Here is a 7,500-nt window from a genome sequence, read left to right as displayed (position 1 = left end):
TTTTCTTTCTCTCTGGGCGTCTTTCTCTCGCGGGGCCCGCGCCCCTCGAGACCGGGGGGTGGAGGAGGAGGAGGAGGAGGAGGAGAGAAAGGGGCCTTCTCTCGCGCCCTCGAAAGTCACGCAGCACGGCGCGCGGGACGGGGGGATCCGGCTGGGGCTGACCCGCCCCCGAAGGCCGGCCCCCCGCCCGCCGACCGGTCGCGGGGGAGCGACCGGCCGCCGGCGAGAGGTTGGAGCCGAAGGGGAGCGAACCCCCCGCCGACACTTCCCCCCACACCGGGCCGAGCGGGAAGCACCGGACGTGCTAGAGGAGACAGCGACCCGACGAGGCGGGCGCGGCCCGGACAACCGAGGCCCCCTGGCCGGGGCGGCTCGCTCTGCAGCAGGCGGCGGCACGACAAAAGAGCACCGAGCGGCACGCGCGCGGAACGGGCTCTTTTCCCCCGTCCGCAGCCCCATCGGGGGGGGCTCGTTACGTTCCCTTCTCTCTGGCTTCCGCGTGTCTCTCTCTCTCTCTCTCTCTCTCTCTGTGTGTTCTCGGCTCACACGCTCGAGCCGCACCGCCGCCCGAGCGCTGCTCGCGGCCGGCACCCACGGGGCGCTTTTCTTTCTTTCTTTCCCGGCGACCGGGGCCGGCACCCCTCGCCACACGGCTTTTCTTGGGGTTTCAAGTCCAAGGACACCTGAGGGGCTCGCGGGGCCACGCGGCCGTCACACAGCCCGGGACGGTAAAGACGCCCTTGGCCCGGCACGGCGGGAAAGGGACGCCAAAACCTCGCCTGCGACGGGAAGCGAATTGGAGAGGAGACCAACCCTGGCCGAGCACCGGACACACCGCCGTGGGCTTCCCCATGACAGAGAAGCCCCGGAAGGAGCCGGCCCGCCGGGGGCCCTCTCCGACGCGACCCGAAAAGCCTCATCGATCGGGTTTTGTTGGTGTGGGGAGGAGAAGAGAGGAGGAGGAGGAGGAGGAGGAGGAGGAGGAGGAGAAGCAAACGAGCGTGAAGAACAGGAGCGACGACAAGGGCCCCGCGGCCACGGTCCTGGGACAACGGCAACGGCAACCCCAACGTGCGCGCCCCACCGGCCGACACCGCCACGGTCCAGGCGGGCAGCGGGCGGACGGCCGCGGGACTCCGCGTGCGTGCGTGCGAGCGGGGAACTCGTCCCCGAGAGACCGCCCCCGCGGGCTCGGCGCCGTCGAGCCTCCTCGACGCGCCCCCGGGGCCCGCCGACGCCGGCGGGCCGCTTGGCTTTCGGGACAATTTCGGCTGATCGCAGCGGGAGGAGCGCGCGGGGGGTGCCGCCACCCACCCGCATCTGCGGACAACGGTTCCCTCTAACTGGACGACAACGGCAAAGATGGGAGACGCCACACACCCCGCCGGGGGCCGGGACGTCGGGGGTTTTCACACCCCTTTTTCCCCTTCCCCGAGGGGAACCCATCCGGGAAAGCGTGCGACAAAAAAAGGTTGCCACCGACCGCGAGAGGCCACGGGGCCCCCCCAAACCCGGCTTTAGCGCCCGGCCTCGCGGCGATCGGCTTTTTTTTTTCCATCCCCCGGAAAAAAACAAAACCAAAAAAAAAAAAAAAAACCGGGGGGGAAACGGCAAACCAGGAGCAGAAAAAAACGATAAAAAGGCACATGGCGCGTCGCAGGACCCGTGCTAGCCACGGGGGCCGCGGGCCCGGGGATGGGGGGTGGGGGCGAGGCCCGCGCCTCTCACTCCCCAACGACACCACCGCCACCCACGAGGTTTTTCTCCCTGCCCCCCTTCGCTTTTCGCTTGGGGGCGGGGCCCGCACGCCTCTGCGGACGCTTGGCTTTTTCTCGGTGCCGCGGCTTAGGGCCGCAAAAGGGAGCGGCGGGCAGAAAGCCCTCACACCCCCAGAAAATACGGAGGAGACCGGGCGGGCAGACCCCCACGCTCTGCCCCGCACGCCTACAAGCGAAAGAAAACGAAGCGGGGACCCCGTTCGCAACCCAGCCCGCCGGGCCACGGTGGCTCGGTCCGCACCGGCCACGACAACTGAGGAAGGGCGAGGCGCCGCCGCCTCGCCCGCGCCATCTCTCTCTCTCTCGGCCCGGGGGCATTTTTCCCCGTCGCGTTCGGGTGTCCGCACGCGGGCGGGGCCGGCCACCGCGGCCGGCCGCCGCCCCTGAAACAAATTCCGCCCGCAAAAGCGCGGGTCCCCGGCTTAAGGCCGAGGAAGGGGGAACGAGGGCCACAACAACTCGGGGCGGGGGACACAACCCGGTCTTCGGGGACGGGCCGGGGGTGGGGTGGTAAAGCCTCGAACGAAGCTCGAGCAACGGTTAGACAGAGGCGCCCCCGGCCGACGTCTGCCCCCGGCTGCCGGGCCCACACCGTGGCCCACCGAGACCGCCAGCCGAAAAACAAAAAAAAAAAACTGCACCCCGCCGAGGGGGGCCCCCCGGCTTAAGGCCGAGCACATAAGGGACGAGGCGCCGCCGCCTCGCCCGCCAGCCACCGGCATTCGCTTCCCCGCCCCAGGGCTGGGGCGGGGGGGAGGGAGGCGGGACTGGACCGGAATCGGCAGCAGCACGACCAGAGCGGGGGGGACCCGCCTGCGGCTTCTCTGCCTCCTCCACGCCCTTCCCTTCTCGCCTCGGCCGCCCGCGCGGCAACACTCTCTCTGGGCAAGCAGCACACGCTTCCTCGGCATCACGACAAGCTGGCCCCCCCCACCATCGGCACGATGGGTAGCACGGGGGAAGCGGGACGAGCCCCGCGACTCGGTCCCGCCGAGGCGGCAACACACTCCCTTCTCTCTCTGGGCAAGCAGCGGCAACGACGCCTCCTCGGCCTGGCAAAACAAAGCTGCCCCACCGGCACGATGGGTAGCACGGGAAGCGGGACGAGCCCCGCGACTCGGTCCCGCCGAGGCGGCAACACACTCCCTTCTCTCTCTGGGCAAGCAGCGGCAACGACGCCTCCTCGGCCTGGCAAACAAAGCTGCCCCACCGGCACGATGGGTAGCACGGGAAGCGGGACGAGCCCCGCGACTCGGTCCCGCCGAGGCGGCACACTCTCGGTTTCTCTCTCGGGCCTCCCTTGCCGGCGGCTCTCCCCTTCGTTTCTCTCTGAGCTCAGCGCCGGCGACCGGCCGGGCGGCCGGCCCGTAGCTTCGCCTCCGGAGGACACAGGCACGGTAGCAGCCTGGGGGAGACGACCCGTTACCTCGCTCCCATAATACGGAGATACGTGTCCGAGGCCGCCGATGCCTGCAAGTGACCGTAGCGTACGTGACCGGGGCAAAGCGGCGGCGCTAGCCGCCTCCTAGCATGACGTAACTGGAGGCAGCTGAAAACAGCGACCCCTTGGTGAACTTCCAGAGCCGGCGCGGACACCAGGTCTACCTCGACCGCGGACACCACGTCTACCCCGACCGCGGACAGCAGGTCTACCCCGGCCTGGGACAACACGTCTACCCCGACCGCGGACAGCAGGTCTACCCCGACCGGGGGACAACACGTCTACCCCGACCGCGGACAGCAGGTCTACCCCGACGGGGGGACACCACGTCTACCCCGACCGCGGACAGCAGGTCTACCCCGGCCTGGGACAACACGTCTACCCCGACCGCGGACAGCAGGTCTACCCCGACCGGGGGGACAACACGTCTACCCCGACCGCGGACAGCAGGTCTACCCCGGCCTGGGACAACACGTCTACCCCGACCGCGGACAGCAGGTCTACCCCGACCGGGGGACACCACGTCTACCCCGACCGCGGACAGCAGGTCTACCCCGACCGGGGGACACCACGTCTACCCCGACCGCGGACAGCAGGTCTACCCCGACCGGGGGACACCACGTCTACCCCGACCGCGGACAGCAGGTCTACCCCGGCCTGGGACAACACGTCTACCCCGACCGCGGACAGCAGGTCTACCCCGGCCTGGGACAACACGTCTACCCCGACCGCGGACAGCAGGTCTACCCCGACCGGGGGACACCACGTCTACCCCGACCTGGGACAGCAGGTCTACCCCGGCCTGGGACAACACGTCTACCCCGACCTGGGACAGCAGGTCTACCCCGACCGCGGGACACCAGGTCTACCCCGACCGCGGACAGGAGGTCTACCCCGGCCTGGGACAACACGTCTACCCCGACCTGGGACAGCAGGGCTGCCCCGACCACGGGCAGCAGGTCTTCCCCGTCCGGGAGACAAGGGTACCCCGCTGAAATTTGCCTCGTGTCCCGCCACCGGGCCAGGCCTGTCAGGCGGCCCCGGCCCTGGGTGGACCCAACCTCCCGGGGCCGCCCGCCACCGGGGTAGTCCTGTCGGCCGCCTCCGCGCCGGCCGCCCCCTGCGGCTTCTGACGCCGTGCCCGGCGGCGGCGGTGGCGGCGGCGGCGGCGGCCTGCCCCGGAGGCGGGAGACCGACCTGTGCGCCCCTCGGCCGTCGGGTAGCTTCGGCGGCCCCGTCCCTCCCGATATTGCCGCTCCCTAGACCGAGGCGTATTTTTGACCGTTGCTTTATTTTGCTTTTTTTCACGCACGCAGGCACGCAGGCACACGCCCTCACCCACGGCCACACGCGCACCCACCCCTTCCCTTCTTCTTTCGTCTTTTTCCCGAAAGGACGGCTCTCGCGTCGGGGCGGAACACCAACGCTTCGCCGGGATCCGAAATTCTCGGCCCATCCCATTTCCGTTCCTGCGTGCGCGGCCGGACGCCTCCCAGCCGAGCCGACGGGCGGCTCGCGGCCCGCGCCCGGCCTGCCGACGCGCTCGACCGGCCGCGGGGCGTCCCCGCCACGCCTGCGGGGAGCAGAAGCGGCACCGGCCAGCCGGCGGGACCTGGGGGCGGACAGCGGGGGAAAGGAAGCGGGCGGGAGGGTGCGGTGGGACGCGGCGGGAAGAAAGACGCCGGCCCCCGGCGTGACTCGACTCGAATCGCCGGCAGAAGCGGCGAGCGGGCGGGCGGGCGGCCGGCTCTTCGGCGGTCCGCGGAGGTCTTTGGCCCCGGGCCCGCCTCCGGGGGCTCGCCGCCGAGGCGTGCGGGGCCCGGCACGGAACCGCCGCTCCCGCGGCGGCGCCTTTCCGGGCTTTTCCCCGCCCCCTGCTGGGCGGGCGATGCCGGCCCGGCGGCCCCGCCCTCCGACGTCACCCTGCCTCGGCACCTCCTTCCGGGCTTGCCCCGCCCGCCCCCCTGCTGGGCGACGGTTCGGGCCGCCGCCGTCGGCCCCTCCCCGCCCACGCCCCGGGCGGCTCCTCCTCAAGCGGCCGGCCGCTCGGCACCGCGACAACGCCTGCGGGGGCTGAGGAGCGGGCCGACGGGGCCGCCGGCGGCCTGAGCCTCGGCGCCCTCCCTTTCCGAGGAAGCTTTCTCGCCGGCGCTCTCTCGGAGGCTTTCGCGCCCACGGCGGCTTCCTTCCCGCTCGGCCCCCGGCCGGCCCCGCCGAAACCTGCAGGCGGACGGCGGCCCCGCCGATCGAGCCAGGCGGGCAGAAACCGAGGCGGCGGCGGGGCCGCCGTCTGCTCGCGCCCGGACGGGGGAGGGAGCGCCGCCGGCTTCTGAGGGCTCCCTCCTTTCCTCTCGGGGAGACACGAAGGCGGCGACGCGCTCAGGCCGAGAGGGGCGGGCCGCTCGACGCGTCCCGCGGCGGCCCGCCGGCCGACAGCGGCTCTCCCCCGGCGGCCGGCCGACGGCAGGTCTACCCCGGCGGCCGGCCGACGGCAGGTCTACCCCGGCGGCCGGCCGACGGCAGGTCTACCCCGGCGGCCGGCCGACGGCAGGTCTACCCCGGGTGCCGGACGACAGAAGGTCTACCCCGGCGGCCGACCGACGGCAGGTCTACCCCGCGGCCGGCCGACAGCAGGTCTACCCGGGCGGCCGGCCGACAGCAGGTCTACCCCGGGTGCCGGCAGACAGCAGGTCTACCCCGGCCGCCGGCCGACAGCAGGTCTACCCCGCGGCCGGCCGACAGCAGGTCTACCCCGCGGCCGGCCGACAGCAGGTCTACCCGGCTGCCGGCCGACAGCAGGTCTACCCAGGGTGCCGGCCGACAGCAGGTCTACCCCGCGGCCGGCCGACAGCAGGTCTACCCCGCGGCCGGCCGACAGCAGGTCTACCCCGGGTGCCGGCCGACAGCAGGTCTACCCCGCGGCCGGCCGACAGCAGGTCTACCCGGCTGCCGGCCGACAGCAGGTCTACCCCGCGGCCGGCCGACAGCAGGTCTACCCCGCGGCCGGCCGACAGCAGGTCTACCCGGGTGCCGGACGACAGCAGGTCTACCCCGCGGCCGGCCGACAGCAGGTCTACCCGGGTGCCGGCCGACAGCAGGTCTACCCCGCGGCCGGCCGACAGAAGGTCTACCCCGGCGGCCAACCGACAGCAGGTCTACCCAGGGTGCCGGCCGACAGCAGGTCTACCCCGGCGGCCGGCCGACAGCAGGTCTACCCCGCGGCCGGCCGACAGCAGGTCTACCCCGGCGGCCGGCCGACAGCAGGTCTACCCCGCGGCCGGCCGACAGCTGGTCTACCCAGGGTGCCGGCCGACAGCAGGTCTACCCCGCGGCCGGCCGACAGCAGGTCTACCCCGCGGCCGGCCGACAGCAGGTCTACCCCGCGGCCGGCCGACAGCAGGTCTACCCAGGGTGCCGGCCGACAGCAGGTCTACCCCGCGGCGGCCGGCCGACAGCAGGTCTACCCAGCGGCGGCCGGCCGACCGCAGGTCTACCCAGCGGCCGCCGGACGACAGCAGGTCTACCCCGCGGCCGGCCGACAGAAGGTCTACCCCGCGGCCGGCCGACAGCAGGTCTACCCCGGCCGCCGGCCGACAGCAGGTCTACCCCGCGGCCGGCCGACAGCTGGTCTACCCAGGGTGCCGGCCGACAGCAGGTCTACCCCGCGGCCGGCCGACAGCAGGTCTACCCGGGTGCCGGCCGACAGCAGGTCTACCCCGCGGCCGGCCGACAGCAGGTCTACCCAGGGTGCCGGCCGACAGCAGGTCTACCCCGCGGCGGCCGGCCGACAGCAGGTCTACCCCAGCGGCCGCCGGACGACAGCAGGTCTACCCCGCGGCCGGCAGACAGCAGGTCTACCCCGCGGCCGGCCGACAGCAGGTCTACCCAGCGGCCGCCGGACGACAGCAGGTCTACCCCGCGGCCGGCCGACAGAAGGTCTACCCCGGCGGCCAACCGACAGCAGGTCTACCCAGGGTGCCGGCCGACAGCAGGTCTACCCCGGCGGCCGGCCGACAGCAGGTCTACCCCGCGGCCGGCCGACAGCAGGTCTACCCCGGCGGCCGGCCGACAGCAGGTCTACCCCGCGGCCGGCCGACAGCAGGTCTACCCGGGTGCCGGCCGACAGCAGGTCTACCCCGCGGCCGGCCGACAGCAGGTCTACCCAGGGTGCCGGCCGACAGCAGGTCTACCCAGCGGCCGCCGGACGACAGCAGGTCTACCCCGCGGCCGGCCGACAGCAGGTCTACCCAGGGTGCCGGCCGACAGCAGGTCTACCCCGCG

The sequence above is a fragment of the Cyanistes caeruleus genome, unplaced genomic scaffold (assembly GCF_971803275.1).
Source record: "Cyanistes caeruleus unplaced genomic scaffold, bCyaCae1.hap1.1 HAP1_SCAFFOLD_69, whole genome shotgun sequence".
NCBI classification, from domain to species: domain Eukaryota; kingdom Metazoa; phylum Chordata; class Aves; order Passeriformes; family Paridae; genus Cyanistes; species Cyanistes caeruleus.
The sequence above is the reverse complement of the archived record's forward strand: the minus strand, read 5'-3'. Positions refer to the sequence as shown.